Source organism: Salmo salar, chromosome 13 (assembly GCF_965601325.2).
Source record: "Salmo salar chromosome 13, fSalSal1, whole genome shotgun sequence".
Taxonomy (NCBI): domain Eukaryota; kingdom Metazoa; phylum Chordata; class Actinopteri; order Salmoniformes; family Salmonidae; genus Salmo; species Salmo salar.
Genome location: NC_138303.1, coordinates 114540134 through 114561895, shown reverse-complemented (window position 1 = coordinate 114561895; position 21762 = coordinate 114540134). Strand labels below are relative to the sequence as shown.

At 46.0% G+C, this 21762-nt stretch overlaps 1 pseudogene; it reads left to right on the top strand.

Annotated features, from left to right (window-relative positions):
* The first annotated feature begins 877 nt into the window (after positions 1-877).
* Positions 878-19473, top strand: LOC106568608 (muscle, skeletal receptor tyrosine protein kinase-like; annotated as a pseudogene).
* The last annotated feature ends 2289 nt before the right edge of the window (positions 19474-21762 follow it).

Here is a 21762-nt window from a genome sequence, read left to right as displayed (position 1 = left end):
GTCCCCCTTCCCTGTAGAGTGGAGGTAAAACACGGATCCTGTCCCTTCCCTGTAGAGTGGAGGTAAAACACGGATCCTGGCCCTTCCCTGTAGAGTGGAGGTAAAACACAGATCCTGGCCCTTCCCTGTAGAGTGGAGGTAAAACACGGATCCCCTCCCTTCCCTGTAGAGTGGAGGTAAAACACGGATCCTGGCCCTTCCCTGTAGAGTGGAGGTAAAACACGGATCCCCTCCCTTCCCTGTAGAGTGGAGGTAAAACACGGATCCCGTCCCTTCCCTGTAGTGTGGAGGTAAAACACGGATCCTGTCCCTTCCCTGTAGAGTGGAGGTAAAACACGGATCCTGGCCCTTCCCTGTAGAGTGGAGGTAAAACACGGATCCTGGCCCTTCCCTGTAGAGTGGAGGTAAAACACGGATCCTGTCCCTTCCCTGTAGAGTGGAGGTAAAAGTCGGATCCTGTCCCCCTTCCCTGTAGAGTGGAGGTAAAACACGGATCCTGTCCCTTCCCTGTAGAGTGGAGGTAAAACACGGATCCTGACCCTTCCCTGTAGAGTGGAGGTAAAACACGGATCCGGACCCTTCCCTGTAGAGTGGAGGTAAAACACGGATCCTGTCCCCCTTCCCTGTAGAGTGGAGGTAAAACACGGATCCCCTCCCTTCCCTGTAGAGTGGAGGTAAAACACGGATCCTGTCCCCCTTCCCTGTAGAGTGGAGGTAAAACACGGATCCGGACCCTTCCCTGTTGATTGGAGGTAAAACACGGATCCTGTGCCCCTTCCCTGTAGAGTGGAGGTGAAACACGGATCCTGTCCCCCTTCCCTGTAGAGTGGAGGTAAAACACGGATCCGGACCCTTCCCTGTTGAGTGGAGGTAAAACATGGATCCTGTCCCCCTTCCCTGTAGAGTGGAGGTAAAACACGGATCCTGTCCCCCTTCCCTGTAGAGTGGAGGTAAAACACAGATCCTGTCCCCCTTCCCTGTAGAGTGGAGGTAAGACTGACTCTCTTTCTGCTACGGAGTATTAGCACTATTCAGTCTTTCTTTCTTTTATGTAAAGAGCCACTCTTCAGGCCTCTTACCCTTATCCTGGGGTTTCTGGGTGATGTTTGAACGGCCAGATGTACAATACACCATCTATTACTGATGGCTCAGTGTAACAGCTCCCAATGTGACCATACAGTGAGCTCGTAATGTAATCATACTTTGTGTGTTTGCTAGAGGGAATGCTTTGTCCAGGAATTAAAACGGCATGTTGCTTCCTCTGGACCCCATTCAGACAATAAACACCGGGTCTATCCAAATAACTGTGTTGCTATGCAAACATTGCTCCATGGCTATGCTAGGCCATAAAGGGCGAGTTTGATGTGAGGCACGATGAACACAAGACTCCATCAGTCAACATCTGGACTACATTACTACAGGGTTACACACTCAGTCAACATCTGGACTACATTACTACAGGGTTACACACTCAGTCAACATCTGGACTACATTAATACAGGGTTACACACTCAGTCAACATCTGGACCACATTACTACAGGGTTACACACTCAGTCAACATCTGGACTACATTACTACAGGGTTACACAATCAGTCGACATCTGGACTACATTACTACAGGGTTACACACAATCAGTCATCATCTGGACCACATTACTACAGGGTTACACACTCAGTCACCATCTGAACCACATTACTACAGGGTTACACACTCAGTCATATTGAGAATTAAAGTTTACATACGCTCACTGCTTTACACACACACACACACACACACACATACATACATACATACATACATACATACATACATACATACATACACACACACACACACACACACTGTTGTACACATACTCACTGTTTTACACACACACAGTTTTACAAACACCAACTGCTTTTTATTTTTTTATTTTTTTTTTAACCTTTATTTAACTAGGCAAGTCCGTTAAGAACAAATTCTTATTTTCAATGACGGTCTAGGAACAGTGGGTTAAATGCCTTGTTCAGGGACAGAATAACAGATTTTTTTTACCTTGTCAGCTCGGGTTAGGACCCATATGGGGCTAGGGTTAGGGCCCATATGGGGCTAGGGTTAGGGCCCATAGTCGGCTCGGGTTAGGGTCCATATGGGGCTAGGGTTAGGGACCATAGTCGGCTAGGGTTAGAGTCCATATGGGGCTAGGGTTAGAGTCCATATGGGGCTAGGGTTAGGGCCCATATGGGGCTAGGGTTACGGCCCATATGGGGCTAGGGTTAGGGCCCATAGTCGGCTCGGGTTAGAGTCCATATGGGGCTAGGGTTAGAGTCCATATGGGGCTAGGGTTAGGGCCCATATGGGGCTAGGGTTAGGGCCCATATGGGGCTAGGGTTAGAGTCCATATGGGGCTAGGGTTAGAGTCCATATGGGGCTAGGGTTAGAGTCCATATGGGGCTAGGGTTAGGGCCCATATGGGGCTAGGGTTAGGGCCCATATGGGGCTAGGGTTAGAGTCCATATGGGGCATGGGTTAGGGTAGCGCACTACACAGGGAATGCATTGCCATTTCAGACAAATCCCATTTCCAATTGATTTGTTTTGTAGAGTTACCAATTAAAATTCTCACTCATTAACTGTACATTTCAGCATTCTCCCTCATTAACTACACCAATCAGCATTCTCCCTCATTAACTACACCAATCAGCATTCTCCCTCATTAACTACACCAATCAGCATTCTCCCTCATTAACTACACCAATCGCTATTCTCCCTCATTAAATACAGTCTTATTGTTCATATGTTGTGTTTGTTTTTCAGATTTAAAGAAAGATCAAGTCAGTGTAGTTGTATTTCCTGTTCTTTGAAAATACAGTATAAAAACCTGTATTTCTAAAGGACATTGTTTCCAATACTATATTTGATGCTGATGATTTCTCTGAACAGCAACGTGTTACAATGACAAAAATAAGGTTCTACCAAGGACCAGTCAACAGGTAAATCACTATGCTGGTTAACACTGTAACACACACACAAACACACTACACACACGACACACTACACACAGAGGTAAAACCCTCTCAGTAATGGAACTGTAAAAACAACGCAGAAGGCCTGGGATGTGTTCTAAATAGCAACTTTTTCGCATAGGGCTCTGGTCATACCTCTCATACTGCTGGGGTTCCACAATATCATTACTGACCTCTAATACTGCTGGGGTCCCACAATATCATTACTGACCTCTCATACTGCTGGGGTCCCACAATATCATTACTGACCTCTCATACTGCTGGGGTCCCACAATATCATTACTGACCTCTCATACTGCTGGGGTCCCACAATATCATTACTGACCTCTCATACTGCTGGGGTCCCACAATATCATTACTGACCTCTCATACTGCTGGGGTCCCACAATATCATTACTGACCTCTCATACTGCTGGGGTCCCACAATATCATTACTGACCTCTCATACTGCTGGGGTCCCACAATATCATTACTGACCTCTCATACTGCTGGGGTCCCACAATATCATTACTGACCTCTCATACTGCTGGGGTCCCACAATATCATTACTGACCTCTCATACTGCTGGGGTCCCACAATATCATTACTGACCTCTCATACTGCTGGGGTCCCACAATATCATTACTGACCTCTCATACTGCTGGGGTCCCACAATATCATTACTGACCTCTCATACTGCTGGGGTCCCACAACTGACCTCCATCTGCGGGGCCCACTCCGACCTCTCATACTGCTGGGGTCCCACAATATCATTACTGACCTCTCATACTGCTGGGGTCCCACAGGATCATCGACCTCTCACTGCGGGGCCCACCTTACTGACCTCTCATACTGCTGGGGTCCCACAATATCATTACTGACCTCTGCATACTGCTGGGGTCCCACAATATCATACTGACCTCTCATACTGCTGGGGTCCCACAATATCATTACTGACCTCTCATACTGCTGGGGTCCCACAATATCCTTACTGACCTCTCATACTGCTGGGGTCCCACAATATCATTACTGACCTCTCATACTGCTGGGGTCCCACAATATCATACTGACCTTTGACCTCTCATACTGCTGGGGTCCCACAATATCATACTGACCTTTGACCTCTCATACGGCTGGGGTCCCACAATATCATTACTGACCTCTCATACTGCTGGGGTCCCACAATATCATACTGACCTCTCATACTGCTGGGGTCCCACAATATCATACTGACCTTTGACCTCTCATACTGCTGGGGTCCCACAATATCATACTGACCTTTGACCTCTCATACTGCTGGGGTCCCACAATATCATTACTGACCTCTCATACTGCTGGGGTCCCACAATATCATACTGACCTCTCATACTGCTGGGGTCCCACAATATCATACTGACCTTTGACCTCTCATACTGCTGGGGTCCCACAATATCATACTGACCTTTGACCTCTCATACTGCTGGGATCCCACAATATCATACTGACCTCTCATACTGCTGGGGTCCCACAATTTCATACTGACCTTTGACCTCTCATACTGCTGGGGTCCCAAAATATCATACTGACCTTTGACCTCTCATACTGCTGGGGTCCCACAATATCATTACTGACCTCTCATACTGCTGGGGTCCCACAATCTCATTACTGACCTCTCATACTGCTGGGATCCCACAATATCATTACTGACCTTTGACCTCTCATACTGCTGGGGTCCCACAATATCATACTGACCTCTCATACTGCTGGGGTCCCACAATATCATACTGACCTCTCATACTGCTGGGGTCCCACAATATCATTACTGACCTCTCATACTGCTGGGGTCCCACAGGATCATACTGACCTTTGACCTCTCATACTGCTGGGGTCCCACAATATCATTACTGACCTCTCATACTGCTGGGGTCCCACAATATCATTACTGACCTCTCATACTGCTGGGGTCCCACAATATCATTACTGACCTCTCATACTGCTGGGGTCCCACAATATCATTACTGACCTCTCATACTGCTGGGGTCCCACAATATCATTACTGACCTCTCATACTGCTGGGGTCCCACAATATCATTACTGACCTCTCATACTGCTGGGGTCCCACAATATCATTACTGACCTCTCATACTGCTGGGGTCCCACAATATCATACTGACCTCTCATACTGCTGGGGTCCCACAATATCATTACTGACCTCTCATACTGCTGGGGTCCCACAATATCATTACTGACCTCTCATACTGCTGGGGTCCCACAATATCATTACTGACCTCTCATACTGCTGGGGTCCCACAATATCATTACTGACCTCTCATACTGCTGGGGTCCCACAATATCATTACTGACCTCTCATACTGCTGGGGTCCCACAATATCATTACTGACCTCTCATACTGCTGGGGTCCCACAATATCATTACTGACCTCTCATTCTGCTGGGGTCCCACAATATCATTACTGACCTCTCATACTGCTGGGGTCCCACAATATCATTACTGACCTCTCATACTGCTGGGGTCCCACAATATCATTACTGATCTCTGTTATCTCTCTCTTTTTTCCTTTCCCTAGGATCACCAACTGCACTGGCTCAGTGTGAATGTTATCCCAGGGCTGAGGAATGCGGAGAGCTCGTGCCGGAATCCCGGGGGAGAGAGTGAGAAGCCCTGATGTTACACAACTTTCCCCAACATCCGCTGGGAATACTGCCACGTTCCCAAATGTGAAGAAGGTAGGAATACTGCCATGTTCCAAAATGTGAAGAAGTTAGGAATACGGCAATGTTTCTAAATGTGGAGAAGGTAGGAATACTGAAGGTATAGTAGAAAGAGAGGACACTAAGGTTGCTTCCGAAATGGCCATAGGGCTCTGGTCAACAGTTGTGCACAATATATATCTTCATTTTCTCATACACTTAGGGGGCTTTCACACAATATTTTCCCCCTTAGTTTGGTTCGTTTGGACGGGGGCTTTCACAGAACATCTTCCCCCTTAGTTTGGTTCGTTTGGACTGGGGCTTTCACAGAACATTTTGCCCTTAGTTTGGTTCATTTGGACTGGGGCTTTCACAGAACATTTCCCCCTTAGTTTGGTTCGTTTGGACTGGGGCTTTCACAGAACATTTCCCCCTTAGTTTGGTTCGTTTGGACTGGGGCTTTCACAGAACATTTCCCCCTTAGTTTGGTTCGTTTGGACTGGGGCTTTCACAGAACATTTCCCCCTTAGTTTGGTTCATTTGGACTGGTGTGAACACTCTTTCCACAATTGGAAGCACGCTAAACAACGCATTTGTTCGGATTCCATTCATACCGTGGTGCGGTTCGCTGCAGGTGAGAAAGCAGTTCAGAACAAACAGCGGAAAAGAACCAGAGGCGTGCAGTCTTATTGGTTGATGGAAAGGGAGCAATTGATGAAATGCAGTAGCAGTACATTATGAGAATGCATCCGATGCAGATTAGTAGTGAAGACTGTTGACTCTCTGTCCCTCAGTAGTAGTAAAGACTGTTGACTCTCTGTCCCTCAGTAGTAGTGAAGACTGTTGACTCTCTGTCCCTGCAGTATTAGTGAAGACTGTTGACTCTCCGTCCCTCAGTAGTAGTGAAGACTGTTGACTCTCTGTCCCTCAGTAGTAGTGAAGACTGTTGACTCTCTGTCCCTCAGTAGTAGTGAAGACTGTTGACTCTCTGTCCCTCAGTAGTAGTGAAGACTGTTGACTCTCTGTCCCTCAGTAGTAGTGAAGACTGTTGACTCTCTGTCCCTCAGTAGTAGTGAAGACTGTTGACTCTCTGTCCCTCAGTAGTAGTGAAGACTGTTGACTCTCTGTCCCTCAGTAGTAGTGAAGACTGTTGACTCTGTCCCCTCAGTAGACATGAAGACAGTGTCATCGTTCCCTCGCCAGACTCTTCCCCTCCTCCCTCCCTCCGTCTCTCCGGCCTACTCGATGAGCGGCATCATCTGTCTACTAGCAGCCTTCACAGCCTTCCTCATCATCATCATCATCCTCATGTGCAGGAGGAGAAGGAAGATGTGGAAGAACCGTGAAAGGTTGGTCAGAGTTCTTGTTTGTCAGAGAATGACGTGTGTTGCTCAGAGGAGTTGATACTGTGTGTCCCAAATGGCAACCTATTCCCTATATAGTGCACTACTTTTGACCAGAGCCCTATGGAACCCTATTCCTTATATAGTGCAATACTTTTGACCAGAGCTCTATGAAACTGGAACGAACTGCAAAAATCTCTGAAGCTGGAGACTCTTACCTCCCTCACTAGCTTTAAGCACCAGCTGTCAGAGCGGCTCACAGATCACTGCACCTGTACATAGCTCATCTATAAATAGCCCATCCAATCTACCTCATCCCCATACTGTATTTATTTATTTATCTTTCTCCTTTGCACCCCAGTATCTCTACTTGCACATTCATCTTCTGCACATCCTACCATTCCAACGTTTAATTGCTATATTGTAATTACTTCGCCACCATGGCCTATTTATTGCCTTACCTCTCTTATCCTACCTCATTTGCACATGCTGTATATAGATTTTTCTACTGTATTATTGATTGTATGTTTGTTTATTCCATGTGTAACTCTGTGTTGTTGTATATGTCGAACTAGCCTACCTGGTTAAATAAAGGTGAAATAAAACATTTAATATTAAAAAATATATATTACCTATATACTTTGTTTTTTTGTTCATAGAAGCAAACTGAGGTTTGTGGAAAAAGATCAGGGTGCCTTGTGAGAATCAGGTGACCAGTGGCTATAATACCCTTGCCATCCATCCTGCTAGCTAATGTTCAATCCCTGGAAAATAAATGGGATGAACTGAAAGCACGTATAACCTACCAACGGGACAATATAAACTGTAACATCTTATGTTTCACAGAGTCATGGCTGAATGACAACATACAGCTGGCGGGTTATGTACTCCATTGGCAGGACAGAACAGCAGCCTCTGGTAAGACACGGGGCGGGGGCCTATGCATATATGTAAACAACAGTTGGTGCACACTATCTAAGGAAGTCTCGAGGTTTTGCTTGCCTGAGGTATAGTATCTCATGATAAGCTGTAGACCACACTATCTACCTAGAGAGTTTTCATCTGTATTTTTCATAGCTGTCTAAATACCACAACAGACCGAGGCTGGCACTAAAACCTCAACCACCAACTCAATGAGCTGTGTTCCGCCATAAGCGAAAGGAAAGTGCTCATCCAGAGGCGGTGCTCCTAATGGCCGGGGACTTTAATGAGGGGAAACTTAAATCAGTTTTTCCTCATTTGTATCAGCGTGTTAAATGTTCAAACAGAGGGAAAACATTCTAGAACACCTTTACACCACAGACAGACGCATACAAATCTCTCCCTCGCCCTCCATTTGGCAAATCTGACCATAACTCTATCCTCCTGATTCCTGCTTATAAGCAAAAATTAAAGCAGGAAGACTCGGTCTATAAAAAAGTGGTCAGATGAAGCAGATGCTAAACTTCAGGACTGTTTTGCTAGCACAGACTGGAATAAGTTCCGGGATTCTTCCGACTGAGGAGTAAACCACATCAGTCACTGGTTTTATCAAATAAGTGCATCGAGGATGTCGTCTCCACAGTGACTGTACGTACATACCCCAACCAGAAGCCATGGATTACAGGCAACATTCGCACTGAGATAAAGGGTAGAGTGGCCGCTTTCAAGGAGCAGGACTCTAACCCGGAATCTTATAAGAAATCCCGCTATGTGAAACATCAAATGAACCATCAAACAGGCAAATCGTACTACACCGGCTCCAACGCTCGTTGGATGTGGCAGGGCTTGCAAACTATTTCAGACTACAAAGGGAAGTACAGCCGAGAGCTGCCCAGTGACACGAGCCTACCAGACGAGCTAAATAACATCTATGCTCGCATCGAGGCAAGTAACACTGAAACATGCATGAGAGCATCATCTGTTCCGGACGACTGGGAGATCACGCTCTCCGCAGCCAATGTGGAGAGCTGAGATAAACTTGGATTAGCTAACACAATATGCCATTGGAACACAGGAATGATGGATGCTGCTAGTGGGCCTCTGTATGCCTATGTAGATATTCCATTAAAAATCATCCGTTTCCAGCTACAAAAGTCATTTACAACATTAACAATGTCTACACTGTATTTCTGATCAATTTGATGCTATTTTAATGGACAAAAAATGTGGTTGTCTTTTAAAAACAAGGACCCGAAACTAAGTGACCCGAAACTTTTGAACGGTAGTGTATGTGAGAATGCTATTCATTTACTACAGCTAAGTGTTAAACACTCTAGTGCCCTCAAAGCTCATCAATAAGCTAAGGACCCTGGGGCTGAACACCTTCCTCTGCAACTAGATCCTGGACTTCCTGATGGTCCGCCCCCAGGTGGTAAGGGTAGGTAACAACACATCCGCCACGCTGATCGTCAACACGGGGGCCCTCAAGGGTGCGTGCTCAGTCCCATCCTGTACTCCCTGTTCACTCATGACTGCACGGCCAGGCACAACTCCAACACCATCATTATGTTTGCTGATTTGGCATAGGTCCTCAGATCCTCAAAAGGTTTTATAGCTGCACTATCGAGAGCATCCTGACAGGTTGCGTCACTGCCTGGTATGGCAACTGCTCGGCCTCCGACCACAAGGCATTACAGAGGGTAGTGCACATGGCCCAGTACATCACCGGGGACAAGCTTCCTGCCATCCAGGACCTCTATACCAGGCGGTGTAGAGGAAGGCCCTAAAAATTGTCAGACTCCAGCCACCCTAGTCATAGACTGTTCTCTCTGCTACCGCACGGCAAGCGGTACCGGTGCGCCAAGTCTAGCTCCAAGAGGCTCCTAAATAGCTTCTACCTTCAAGCCATAAGACTCCTGAACAGCTAATCAAATGGCTACCCACACTATTTGCATCCCCCGGGAACGTTGCTGCCACTCTCTGTTATCATCTATGCACAGTAACTTTAATAAGTCTACCTACATGTACATATTACCTCGACACTGGTGCCTCCGCACATTGACATTGACTCTGTACCGGTACCCCCTATATATAGCCTCCACATTGACTCTGTACCATAATACCCTGTATATAGCCTCCACACTGACTCTGTACCCCCTGTATATAGCCTCCACATTGACTCTGTACCGGTACCCCCTGTATATAGCCTCCACATTGACTCTGTACCTGTACCCCCTGTATATAGCCTCCACATTGACTCTGTACCGGTACCCCCTGTATATAGCCTCCACATTGACTCTGTACTGGTACCCCCTGTATATAGCCTCCACATTGACTCTGTTCCGGTACCCCCTGTATATAGCCTCCACATTGACTCTGTACTGGTACCCTCTGTATATAGCCCCACTATTGTTATTTACTGCTGCTCTTTAATTATTTGTTATTCTTATCTCTTACTTTTTTTTAGGTATTTTCTTAAAACTGCATTTTTGGTTAAGGGCCTGTAAGTAAGCATTTCACTGTTGTATTCGGCGCATGTGACAAATAACATTTTATTTGATGTAATCATTGGACTATGGGACCAAACACCAAACTAGCTTGATTGTCACACCCTGACCTGAGAGAGAGAGGGTTTGTTTCTCTATGTGGTTAGGTCAGGGTGTGGGGGGGGGGGGGGGGGCATTCTATGTTTTGTATTTCTTTGTGTTGGGCCGGGTATGGTTCCTAACCAGAGGCAGCTGTCTATCGTTGTCTCTGATTAGGAACCATACTTAGGCAGCCTGTTTTTCCTTTGGGTTTTGTGGGTAGTTGTTTTCTGTTTTGTTCCTTGTAACCTGACGGAACAGTTGACGGTCGTTTTGTTGTTTTTGATTTAGTGTTTTATTAAAGTAAAATATGAGCACTTTACACACCGTGCCTTGGTCCCCTTTGTACGACCCTCATTACAGATCTACCCACCATGACTGGATCAAGCGGCGTGCCCAGGCAGAGATGGACACCTGGTCACACATAGAATGGATGGAGAGGAGAAACTGGACTTGGGGGCAAGTCATTGACAGATATCGGAGCCTAAAAAAAACGAGAGGCAGCCCCCAATACATTTTTTGGGGGGGCACACGGGTAGTTTGGCTGGGCCAGGGGTGAGCCCTGAGGCCAACTCCCCGTGCTCATTGTGGTGAGCATGTGCCTGCCTCTCGCACTCTCTCTCCGGTACGCCTCCGTAATCCAGTACGTCCTGTGCCTGCTCCTCGCTCGCTCTCTCCAGTGCGCCTCCAGAATCCAGGAAGTCCTGTGCCTGCTTCCCACACTCTCCCTCCAGTTCGCCTCAATAGCCCAGTAAGGCTGGTGCCTGCTTTGAGCACTCGGTCCTCAGTGCGTCTCCCCAGTCCGGTGAGACCAGTTCCAGCTCCCCGTAGGAAGCCTCCAGTGATGATCAATGGTCCGAAGCCTCCAGTGATGATCCATGGCCCGGAGCCTGTAGGGATGATCCATGGCACGATGCCTCCAGTGATTATTCATGGCCCGGAGCCTCAAGTGATGATCCATGGCGCGGAACCAATAGTGAGGATCCATGGCACGGAGCCTGTAGGGATGATCCATGGCACGAAGCCTCCAGTGATTATTCATGGCCCGGAGCCTCCAGTGATGATCCATGGCACGGAGCCTGCAGCGAAGGTCCCCGGTCCGGAACCTACAGAGACACTCTCCAGCCCGGAGCCTCCAGCGACGCTCTCCAGCCCGGAGCCTCCAGCGACGCTCCTCAGCCCTGAGCCTCCAGCGATGCTCCTCAGCCCGGAGCCTCCAGCGACGCTTCCCAGTCCGGAGCCTCCAGCGACAGTCTGCAGCCCGGAGTCTTCAGCGGCGGTCGTCAGTTCAGAGCCTCCGGCGCTGATCCACGGTCGGGTTCCTCCGGCGACACGGAAGCGGGGGGATCAGCGGGCGGTGTGGGGGCTACGCCCCAAACCAGAGTATAGATGCCCACCCGGACCCTCCCCTATAGGTTCAGGTTTGCGGCCGTGAGTCCGCACCTTTGGGGGGGTACTGTCACGCCCTGACCTGAGAGAGAGAGGGTTTGTTTCTCTATGTGGTTAGGTCAGGGTGTGGGGTGGGGGGGCATTCTATGTGTTGTATTTCTTTGTGTTGGGCCGAGTATGGTTCCTAACCAGAGGCAGCTGTCTATCGTTGTCTCTGATTAGGAACCATACTTAGGCAGCCTGTTTTTCCTTTGGGTTTTGTGGGTAGTTGTTTTCTGTTTTGTTCCTTGTAACCTGACGGAACAGTTGACGGTCGTTTTGTTGTTTTTGATTTAGTGTTTTATTAAAGTAAAATATGAGCACTTTACACACCGTGCCTTGGTCCCCTTTGTACGACCCTCGTTACATTGATGCAATCATTGGAATAATGGACCAAATACACAACTTTTTACTAATACACATGTAAGTGAATTTGTCCGAATACTTTTGGTCCCCGTAAATGGGGTGACTATATGCACAAAAAGCTTTAATTTATAATCCAAAGTGTTGGAGTACAGAGGCAAAACAAAAAAACATTTGTCACTGTCCCAATACTTTCAGAGCTCACTGTATATACTGTAGCTCTATCCTGTTATGGTAGAGTCCAAGGTCACTGAATATACTGTAGCTCTATCCTGTTATGGTAGAGTCCAAGGTCACTGAATATACTGTAGCTCTATCCTGTTGGTGTATAGTCAATACAATCCTCTCCCTCTCTCCCAGAGCCATGGAGATCCCCACCCTGACTGCCTTACCCTCTGAGAGTCTGCTGCTGGACCGCCTCCACCCCAACCCCATGTACCAGCGCCTGCCCCTACTGCTTAACTCCAAGCTACTGGCTCTAGATTGCCGCAGGAACAACATTGAGTATGTCAGGGACATCGGAGAGGGGGCCTTCGGACGGGTCTTCCAGGCCAGGTGAAACTCTAATCAGATTATATTACATTAGATTGCAATAAATGTAACAAGATATGATCTGACTTTCTGTTGACTCCCTGTTGACTCCCTGTTGACTCCCTGTTGACTCTCTGTCTGTTGACTCTGTTGACTCCCTGTTGACTCCCTGTTGACTCCCTGTTGACTCCCTGTTGACTCTGTCTGTTGACTCTCTGTCTGTTGACTCTGTTGTCTCCCTATTGACTCCCTGTTGACTCCCTGTTGACTCCCTGTTGACTCCCTGTTGACTCCCTGTTGACTCTCTGTTGACTCTCTGTTGACTCCCTGTTGACTCTCTGTCTGTTGACTCTCTGTTCATTCCCTGTTTGAATTTGTATGTATTATGGATCCCCATTTAGTTCCTGCCAAAGCAGCAGCTAATCTTCCTGGGGTCCAGCAAAATTAAGGCAGTTTATACAATTTTAAAAACATTACAGTACATTCACAGATTTCACAACACACTGTGTGCCCTCAGGCCCCTACTCCACCACTACCACACATCTACAGTACTAAATCCATGTGTATGTATAGTGCATATGTTATCGTTTGTGTGTGTATGCATGTGTCTGTGCCAATGTTTGTGTTGCTTCACAGTCCCCGCTGTTCCATAAGGTGTTTTTTTAATCTGTTTTTTAAATCTAATTTTACTGCTTGCGTCAGTTACTTGATGTGGAATAGAGTTCCATGTAGTCATGGCTCTATGTAGTACTGTGCTCCTCCCATAGTCTGTTCTGGACTTGTGGACTGTCTTGTGGGTGTCCGAGCTGTGTGCCAGTAGTTTAGACAGACAGCTCAGTCTAACCCTAACCCTAACCCTAACCTCTCATAAATAAAAGTAGTGATGAAGTCAATCTCTCCTCCACTTTGAGCCAGGAGAGATTGACATGCATATTAGTAATATTAGCTCTTGGTGTACGTCCAAGGGCCAGCCGTGCTGCCCTGTTCTGAGACAATTGCAGTTTTCCTGAGTCCTTTTTTGTGGCACCTGACCACACGACTGAACAGTAGTCCAGGTGCGACAAAACTAGGGCCTGTAGTACCTGCCTTGTTGATAGTGTTGTTAAGAAGGCAGAGCATCGCTTTATTATAGACGGACCTCTCTCCATCTTAGCTACTACTGCATCAATATGTTTTGACCATAACAGTTTGCAATCCAGGGTAACTCCAAGCAGTTTAGTCATCTTAATTTGCTCAATTTCCACATTATTTATTACAATATTTAGTTGAGGTTTATGGTTTAGTGAGTGTTTTGTTCCAAATAGAATGCTTTTAGTTTTATAAATATTTAGGGATAACTGATTCCTTGCCACCCACTCTGAAACTAACTGCAGCTCTTTGTTGAGTGTTTCAGTCATTTCAGTCGCTGTAGTAGCTGACGTGTGTATAGTGTTGAGTCATCCGCATATATAGAAACTCTGGCTTTACTCAAAGTTCTCCCATACTAGACGTATGCTCTCTCAGGTGTTCTTGGAACTACAAGGAACTGGGATGTATGGACACAGAGGCTACTATCAATTATTACTGTCCAATAACTCCTGCTTTTGCTCTGATGTTATACAGTACATATACTGAACAAAAACATAAATGTAACATGCAACAATTTTAAAGATTTTACTGAGTTACAGTTCCTATTAATACAATAAAATACATTCCTTACGTCTATGGATTTCACATGACAGATATGCATTTGTTGGTCACAAATACCTTAAAAAAAAGTGTCTGTGTGACAATAATTTTTCCTCATGCAGCGCAACATCTCCTTCACATAGAGAGTTGATCAGGCTGTTGATTGTGGCCTGTGGAATGTTGTCCCACTCCTCTTCAACGGCTGTGCAAAGTTGCTGAATGTTGGCGGGAACTGGAACACGCTGCCGTACACATTGATCCAGAGCATTCCAAACATGCTCAATGGGTGTCATCACTGGTGAGTATGCAGGCCACGGAAGAACTGGGACATTTTCGGCTTCCAGCTCCTTGCGACATGGGGCCGTGCATCCTCATGCTGAAAACATGAGGTAATGATAGTGGATGAATGGAACGGCAATAGGCCTCAGGATCTCGTCATAGTATCTCTGTGCATTCAAATTGCCATCGATAAAATGCAATTGTATTCGTTGTCTTTAGTATATACCTGCCCACCATAACTCCACCGCCACCATGGGGCGCTCTGTTTACAACGTTGACATAAGCAAACCGCTCACCCACACAACGCCATACAAAAAAATTAAAAATAAAAAATCCATTTTAATCCAGCTTTGGAACACAACAAAATGTGGAAAAAGTCAAGGGATGTGAATCATTTCTGAAGGCAATGTATTATGTAATGTTATGGGGAAAAAGGATGCTAGTTGAGCTAGTTTGTATACATAGTCAGGCCCACTTGAGCGTGCATAACTATTCACCCCCCACAAAGTCAATACTTTGTACAGCCATGTCTTGCAGCAATTCCAGCAGCAAGTCTCTTGGAGTATGTCTCTATAAGTTTGGCAGATGTAGCCACTGGGATTTTTGCCCGTTCTTCAAGGCAAAACTGCTCCAACTCCTTCAAATTGGATGGGTTCTGCTGGTGTACAGCAATCTTTAAGTCATACCACAGATTCTCAATTGGATTGAGGTCTGGGCTTTGACTCGGCCATTCCAAGACATTTAAATGTTTCCCCTTAAACCACTTTGAGTGTTTCTTTAGCAGTATGCTTAGGGTCATTGACCTGTTGGAAGTGAACCTCCGTCCCAGTCTCAAGTCTCTGGAAGACTGAAAGAGGTTTCCCTCAAGAATTTCCCTGTATTTAGCGTCATCCATCATTCCTTCAATTCTGACCAGTTTCCCAGTCCCTGCCAATGAAAAACATTCTCACAGCATGATGCTGCCACCACCATGCTTCACTGTGGGGATGGTGTTCTTGGGGTGATGAGAGTTTAAGTCTCATGTTATCATAGTACCTTCTTCCATATGTTTGGGGAGTCTCCTACATGCCTTTTGGCGAACACCAAACATGTTTGCTTATTTTGTTCTACAAGCAATGGCTTTTTATCTGGCCACTATTCCATAAAGCCCAGCTCTGTGGAGTGTACAGCTTAAAGTGGTCCTATGGGCAGATACTTCAATCTCCGCTGTGGAGCTTTGCAGCTCCTTCAGGGTTATCTTTGGTCTCTTTGTTGCCTCTCTGATTAATGCCCTCCTTGCCTGGTCCGTGAGTTTTGGTGGGCGGCCCTCTCTTGGAAGGTTTGTTGTGTTGCCATATTCTTTCCATTTTTTAATAATAGATTTAATGGTGCTCCGTGGGATGTTCAAAGTTTCATATATTTTTTTATAACCCAACCCTGATCTTTACTTCTCCACAACTTTGTCCCTGACCTGTTTTGAGAGCTCCTTGGTCTTCATGGTGCTGCTTGCTTGGTGGTGTCCCTTGCTTAGTGTTGTTGCAGACTCTGGGGCCTTTCAGAACAGGTGTGTATATACTGAGATCATGTGACAGATCATGTGACACTTAGATTGCACACAGTTGGACTTTATTTAACTAATTATGTGACTAATTAGGTAATTGGTTGCACCAGATCTTATTTAGAGTCTTCATAGCAAAGAGGGTGAATACATATGAAGACACCACTTTTCCGTTGACATTTTTTCATTTCACTTCACCAACTTGGACTATTTTTGTGTATGTCCATTACATGAAATCCAAATAAAAATCCAGTTAAATTACAGGTTGTAATGAAACAAAATAGGGAAAAACACCAATGGGAATGAATACTTTTGCAAGGCACTGTAGGTGAGTGTCCTTGACCGCCCAGACATACTGAGCCTGCTAGGTGAGTTTGTTAACATTTACATTTTAGTCATTTAGCAGATGCTCTTATCCAGAGCAACTTACAGCAGTGAATGCATACATTTCATACATTTGATTTTTTTGGTACTGGCCCCCTGTGGGAATCGAACCCACAACCCTGGCGTTGCACACACCATGCTGGCGTTGCAAACACCATGCTCTACCAACTGAGCTACAGGGAAGACTACATAGTCAGGCTACGAGTTGAATTAGTTTGATCACCTCAACATCGTCAGGCTACTGGGTGAGTTTGTTTGACCAACCAAACATAGTTAGCCTGCAAGGTGAGTTGATAATTTGACCACCCCAATGTAGCCAGACTGCTAAGTGAGTTATTTTGACCACTAGGTGAGTTTGTTAGTTTGACCAACCAAACATAGTTTGAATCCTAGGAGAGTTAGTTAGTTTAACCACCCCAACATAGCCAGGCTACTAGGTGAGTTAGTTTATAACTCCAACATAGTCAGGATGCTAGGTGAGTTAGTTTGACCAACCCCAGTTAGTTTGACCACCCCATCATAGCCAGGCTGCTAGGTGAGTTAATTTTACCCAACGGTGGTTCCCAACTCCAGTCCTCCAGTACCCCCAACAGTGGATCCCAACTCCAGTCCTCCAGTACCCCCAACAGTGGATCCCAACTCCAGTCCTTCAGTACCCCCAACAGTGGATCCCAACTCCAGTCCTCCAGTACCCCCAACAGTGGATCCCAACTCCAGTCCTCCAGTACCCCCAACAGTGGATCCCAACTCCAGTCCTCCAGTACCCCCAACAGTGGATCCCAACTCCAGTCCTCCAGTACCCCCAACAGTGGATCCCAACTCCAGTCCTCCAGTACCCCAACAGTGGTTCCCAACTCCAGTCCTCCAGTACCCCCAACAGTGGTTCCCAACTCCAGTCCTCCAGTTCTCCCAGAAACACACATTTTTGTTGTAGCCCCAGACAAACATACCTAATTCAACTCATTGAGGTCTTGATGATTAGTTGAATCCGGTGTGGTTTTCCAGAGCTATAATATAAAATGTATACTATTGGGGGTAGATGAGGACCGGAGTTGGAAACTACTGCTGTGGAACATGGATCAAACCATGCATGACATCCCCAGTCCCCGGAAACAATCCCAGAGTCGCAGTGACACTGTAGGTATTCTGGTAACAGATATCCTTACGTCAGAAAGCACAGAGGCCGTTCTATCCAGTGATATATTTGGTTTGTTTGCTATGAGATTGTTGGCTTACTAGCGTGTGTGTGTGTGTGTGCGTGTGTGTGTGTGTGTGTGTGTGTGTGTGGCATGTCCTCCCAGGTGTGTGTGCGGTGGGGAAGCCCATGTGTCTGATGTTTGAGTACATGGCTCACGGAGACGTGAACCAGTACCTGCGACGCTGTAGCTCCGCCCATCAGCGCAGCCTTAGCCGGGCCAGCCTATCAGGACACAGCTTCTCCTCGGAGATGGAGGCAGGGCCACTGTGCTGTGAAGACCAACTGTTCATATCCAAGCAGGTGCAAATACAAGTTAGCATTTCCCATAGGACAACATGTCACACTTAGCTGCCATGCTAACAGACAGGTTGAGGCGAAGACACTTATTACTAACACAGGGAAATATTAGCATTTCACATAGGAAAACGTGTCACACTTAGCCACCATGCGAACACTAGATGACAACCTAACACCAAAAGACACTTAATACTAAGACAAGGAACTGTTAGAATTTCCTACTGGAATACGTTGGACATTTAGCCACCATCTTAACACATTTTTTTTTTGTGTGTGACGACTAATGCTAACAAGCTAACTCTCTTTGTTTCTCTGTGGGATGACTAATGCTAACAAGCTAACTCTCTTTGTTTCTCTGTGTGGGATGACTAATGCTAACAAGCTAACTCGCTTTGTTTCTCTGTGTGGGATGACTAATGCTAACAAGCTAACTCGCTTTGTTTCTCTGTGTGGGACGACTAATGCTAACAAGCTAACTCTCTTTGTTTCTCTGTGTGGGACGACTAATGCTAATAAGCTAACTCTCTTTGTTTCTCTGTGTGGGACGACTAATGCTAACAAGCTAACTCTCTTTGTTTCTCTGTGTGGGACGACTAATGCTAACAAGCTAACTTTCTTTGTTTCTGTGTGGGATGACTAATGCTAACGAGCTAACTCTCTTTGTTTCTCTGTGTGGGACGACTAATTCGTCCACCGCGACCTGGCCACCCGGAACCGTCTGGTAGGAGAGGAGATGATGTTTAAGATCGCAGACTTTGGTTTATCCAGAAACATCTACTCTGCTGACGACTTCAAGGCCAATGAGAACGATGCTATCCCCATCCGCTGGATGCCCTCAGAGTCCATCTTCTACAACCGTTACACCACGGAGTCGGACGTGTGGGCCTACGGGGTCCTTCTCTGGGAGATCTTCTCCCACGGCATGCAACCGTACTACGGCATGGCCCATGAAGAGGTTATCTACTACGTTAGAGACGGACACATCTTGACCTGCCCTGAGAACTGTCCTGTAGAGCTGTTCAATCTGATGACACTGTGTTGGAGCGGGCACCCCACAGACAGACCCAGCTTCAGTAGTATCCACCGCATCCTGGAACGTGTACATGAGCAGCAGCTACGGATGACCATGCTGACGCCGGAGCAAAGGCTAGCCCTGGCCACACCGGAGCAGAGGCTAGCCCCGGCCACACCCGAGCTCCGACCCACCTCCCTGCCCACCCTGTCAGGGCCCACCTCCCTGCCCACCCTGTCAGGGTCCACCTAGCCTGTCGTCCTTTTTCCCCTGCCCTGCCCAGAGCCCTACCCCGGGGCTGATGCAGATTGACTGCCAAACATGTAGGGCTCTATTCAGTCTGTAAAGCTGAAGGGTTTCAAATCCCACAATTTACATTTAAAGGTAATTACCGATTGAGCTGAGATATGCAGCATTTACTGTGAATGTAGTCTCCGCTAACACGGTAAGATTGCCTTTAAATTTCAATCAGGTTGTAAAGATGAACTTCCACGATGTGGATTGAATAGAACCCTTCCTCAAATGTAGAGTTATTCGTGGTTTTACTATATCCTGTCCCACCCCATGGATCCTGTCTCGTCTCAGACTCACATCATGTTGGTCAGGACAGGGGGCAGATTGGTTGATTTCCACTGATACAGGGAGAGGCAGACCAGTACAGTGATGGTTGATATTAAAACCTCTCTAGGGTAGGGGGCAGTATTTTCAAGGCCGGATAAAAAAACTTACCCGATGTAAACTGGTTACTACTCTTGCCCAGAAAAGAGAATATGTATATAATTAGTAGATTTGGATAGAAAGCACTCTAAAGTTTCTAAAACTGTTTGAATGGTGTCTGTGAGCATAACAGAACTCATGGCAGGCCAAAACCTGAGAAGATTCCATACAGGAAGTGCCCTGTCTGACAATTTGTTGTCCTTCTGTTGCATCTCTATTGAAAATACAGCATCTGTGCTGTAACGTGACACTTTCTAAGGCTTCCATTGGCTCTCTAAAGCTGCCAGAAAGTGGAATGGGGTGTCTGCTGTCTCTGGGCAAAGTACAACAGCTCTGTTTGTAAGTGGTCGCCTGGGGACAGTGAGACTGAGATGTGCATTCACGAGACTTCTCCATTTTTTTCTTTCAGCCTTTGAATGAATACAACGTTGCCCGGTTGGAATATTATCGCTATTTTATGAGAAAAGTAGCATAAAAATTGATTTTAAACAGCGTTTGACATGCTTCTAAGTACGGTAATGGAATATTTTGAATTTTTTTGTCACGAAATGCGCTCGCGCGTCACCGTTTGGATAGTTACCTGAACGCATGAACAAAACGGTGGTATTTGGATATAACTATGGATTATTTGGAACCAAAACAACATTTGTTGTTGAAGTAGAAGTCCTGGGAGTGCATTCTGACGAAGAACAGCAAAGGTAATCCAATTGTTCTAATAGTAATTCCGAGTTTACGTGACCCCGAAGTTGGCGGATGTCAAAATAGCTAGCCGTGATGGCCGAGCTATGTACCTAGAATATTGCAAAATGTGCTTTCGCCTAAAAGCTATTTTAAAATCGGACATAGCGATTGCATAAAGGAGTTCTGTATCTATAATTCTTAAAATAATTGTTATGTATTTTGTCAACGTTTATCGTGAGTAATTTAGTAAATTCACCGGAAGTTTTCGGTGGGTATGCTAGTTCTGAACATCACATGCTAATGTAAAAAGCTGGTTTTTGATATAAATATGAACTTGATTGAACAAAACATGCATGTATTGTTTAACATAATGTCATAAGAGTGTCATCTGATGAAGATCATCAAAGGTTAGTGCTGCATTTAGCTGTGGTTTGGGTTTATCTGACATATATGCTTGCTTGGAAAATGGCTGTGTGATTATTTTTGGGAGGGTACTCTCCTGACATAATCTAATGTTTTGCTTTCATTGTAAAGCCTTTTTGAAATCGGACAATGTGGTTAGATAAAGGAGAGTCTTGTCTTTAAAATGGTGTAAAATAGTCATATGTTTGAAAAATTCAGTCTGTAACACAACAAAATGTGAAAAAAGTCAAGCGGTGTGAATACTTTCTGAAGGCACTGCACAGTAACATGACCAAGATGCAGAATGTTGCCTGAATGAATATGATAACATGTACACATCAAATGAACAAACTAACTAACTAACTCACCTATCAGCCCGACTATGCTGGGGTGATCAAACTAACTCACCTATCAGCCCAACTATGCTGGGGTGATCAAACTAACTCACCTATCAGCCCGACTATGCTGGGGTGATCAAACTAACTCACCTAGTAGCCAATGTGGTGGTGGTCAAACTAACTCACCTACTGTAGCAGCCTGACTATGCTGGGGTGATCAAACTAACTCACCTAGTAGCCAATGTGGTGGTGGTCAAACTAACTCACCTACTGTAGCAGCCTGACTATGTCGGGGTGATCAAACTAACTCTCAGTCATGTACAGAATATCATCATATCCAACAAAAGCAAAAAGGTCAACTCCAAGCTCCAACAAGGTCAACTCCAAGCTCCAACAAGGTCAA